This window comes from Vigna radiata, chromosome 8, assembly GCF_000741045.1.
Source record: "Vigna radiata var. radiata cultivar VC1973A chromosome 8, Vradiata_ver6, whole genome shotgun sequence".
Taxonomy (NCBI): Eukaryota; Viridiplantae; Streptophyta; class Magnoliopsida; order Fabales; family Fabaceae; genus Vigna; species Vigna radiata.
This window is the reverse complement of record NC_028358.1, coordinates 19791082-19793862: the sequence shown is the minus strand read 5'-3', so window position 1 is coordinate 19793862 and position 2781 is coordinate 19791082. Positions and strand designations below refer to the sequence as shown.

The 2781-nt window shown below is 31.6% G+C and overlaps 1 protein-coding gene across 2 annotated transcripts in view; it reads left to right on the top strand.

The window, feature by feature from the left end:
* The first annotated feature begins 308 nt into the window (after window positions 1-308).
* The window catches only part of LOC106769985, a 4198-nt gene continuing 1725 nt past the window's right edge, over window positions 309-2781 (top strand). Inside the window, exons 1-6 of one of the 2 annotated variants that reach the window (XR_001376395.2) lie at window positions 309-396; window positions 601-670; window positions 802-866; window positions 1023-1184; window positions 1286-1443; window positions 2732-2769. The gene's annotated coding sequence lies outside the window, so the exon portion shown is untranslated. Of the gene's footprint in view, window positions 397-600; window positions 671-801; window positions 867-1022; window positions 1444-2731; window positions 2770-2781 lie in introns of both variants that reach the window. The other variant, XM_014655807.2, reaches the window with a different exon arrangement.

The window sequence follows — 2781 nt, the reverse complement described above, 5'->3', positions numbered from 1 at the left end:
AAACCCAGCGGGTTGTTATGTGATTTTTTATTTGAATCCTCTGAGGAGGCTGTGGTGCATTGTAGAATATTATTTTCCCATTCTTTATACTGAGACACTTGGCTTTAGTTCCCTGTCATTCGCTACTCTAATTGATATGGAAAGGAATTTTTTTTTGGTCCTTGAAATATTCTCCTAATGTGCTAAGATTTCTCATGTTATGTTATTTTAGATAATGGCAATGTCTCTCTTTTAAGGACTCCTCTATTTTTACTGTCACTTGCTAGCTGCAATGGGATGTTATGTTTCATTATGATTTCTCATGGATTTGATATCTTCCTTCTATATATACAGGATCAGGCTTCTGATGTTGATGTGCTTCTTGCCGATGCGGACGGAATCTTCCATTCAATCAAGGTCTGTTTTACTTTTTAGTGTCTTTGGTATTGAGTAAGGTGGGAACTTATTTTGTTTCTTCATAGCTACCATTCTGGTCTCATATAGCACGGTGATAGGATTTCCCTTGTTTTATTTGTTTCGTTTCACAACTTATGTTTTTGTTGNTGCAATTGCAATTTAGACGGTCATGATGTGTAGTGTTATATAATGCATTATTGTCAGGCTCTGAGCCAAAGTGATGGAAGATGGCGCTATAGTTCTGATAATCCAGAGTCCAGTACCTTTGCCGCTGGTAATGATTTATTGGAAATAGGATGATATTTTATGTTTTCTGGGATCTGCATTGAAACTAGCATTATGGAATTCTTGGAAATATTGCTGGTTATCTATAATGACAACTGAAGCTATTGTTATATTTTACAGGGTTAGCACTTGAAGCACTGGCTGGAGTGATCTCATTAGCATCTTCTGAAATTGATCTGTCTAGGGTAAAATCTGTCTTAAATTGGTTGCTTTACCTGCTTCAGCATTCTTCACATTTTAAGCTTTAAAGCTTACTTAGTTGAAAATATTCATATTGTTTTTAATTCTAAAATTAGTGTGGATGAACGTATATGCACTGTAAAATTATTTTGTTGGTGCAGGTTTCATTTAATTTGCTTGAGAAGTACTTTGGAAGCACACTCAAAGGGGCAAACTTTTATATATTGTTCTGTTTCAAGTCCTCTAAGAACAAATTTAAACTAAACTATTGTTGACACCCTGGAAGAAGCCGCACAACTAAAAGATAGAGCAGATAATTATAAGTTTAGTTGATTATTTTGAGGTTTTACTTTATGTATTTGGTTTTGTTTGATCTAGCACCTCTCTTTTTCTAACTGTTGGTATAAATACTATTGTTTTATAGAACTCTGGGTTTGACTTTGAAAGCAATGAGACATACTTTCGAGCTGGGTTGAAGTTTTTGCATGGAGCATCTATTTTAGAAAATTGTGACAATGACAGTAACAAACTTGGGGAAATGAGTCAAATGCAAATTTATGGTACTGCGGCCAAACGTTTCAAGTAAGTGAAAATTCGGAAGCTCTAAGTAAATGTTAATTTTGTATGATCTTAGGTTTTGACCTTAATTTAGTTATTGATTGGAAGTACATTTTGAGGGAAAGTGATTTGATAACATGCAGCTTGGTTCGTTAATTATAAATAAGGTTGGAGTGAGTGTCAGCTCTCGGGTTCCTGGTTTCCTTGGTTCATTAACAGCTCAATGAACTGAAAATCTTGTTTGGTTTATAAATAAGCCTAGCTTTAGCTTTCATATGTTTAACTCATTAGTTGGCCTGATCTATAATTCATACTTTNTTTAAAATAATGTGGGTGATTCTTTTTNATTTGGAAANTTAAGGCTTATAACAACGTTTTAATTGTAATTTGCAATGCTTTTAAAGAAGTCAAGCCATGTCATTATAATAAAAAGTTAAAATCCATTAAATAACGTTTAGAAGTTTGTTGCACTATTATTGNCTTTCTCTTGTGCTATGCTATTGACCTTTAATGTTGAAGTTTGTTGTTGGGGGATCTGACAGTGTAGTTTGGTAAGAAATAGTAGTTGGAAATATGGTTGTGTTGTTTGAGAGAAAATCAAGATGGATGTCAGCTGTTTTTGCCATGCAATTTTCTATTGCGTAATCAGAGGCAATTTTCCATTTACGCTTGATATTGTAATTATTAGTTAATTATATATTATTTAACAATTGATATAGACACTAACTTATAATATTTTTCTCTTTTAATCCAAAAAGTATCTTTTCAAAACAAAATATTTTTAAAATATATATAATATCTACTGAAAAAAAAATATATAATATCTTATAATGATTGTACAATATCAACATTTATCCAAAATTTAATAAATTTTATAAAAGTTATCCTAATCATTTGAAATTTAATAAATTTGAGATAAGACTGTGATTAATTTAATTTATTTGTAATTGATTTACTTATAACTCTAACTATGCTAAATTGAAAAGNTTGTTCCATTAATTTTGAGTTTGTACTCTTCTTCAGGTATGAGATGGATTTCTTTTGGAGCGTCCTGGTTATTGTTAGCAACATACAATCTTGAACACACTCTTTATTATTGGCTAAATTTTATTGAAATCAAACAATTTTGTGGGTTTCACACTTNATTTATGAACCCCACTCATGACTTAAAATTTTCAATAAATTTTCACTAATAGTAAAGAGAGTAAGAGAAATAGTGTGTTGCTTGAACTTCTCTNGTATATTCTTGTATCATTTCTTTGCATAATATTAACTCAATTTAGCATTGATATCAAATGTTTTGTTAACGCAGGTACTAATGTGAAGATAGCTTCTGCTCCATCCAGCGTGGTAATTCTCTCC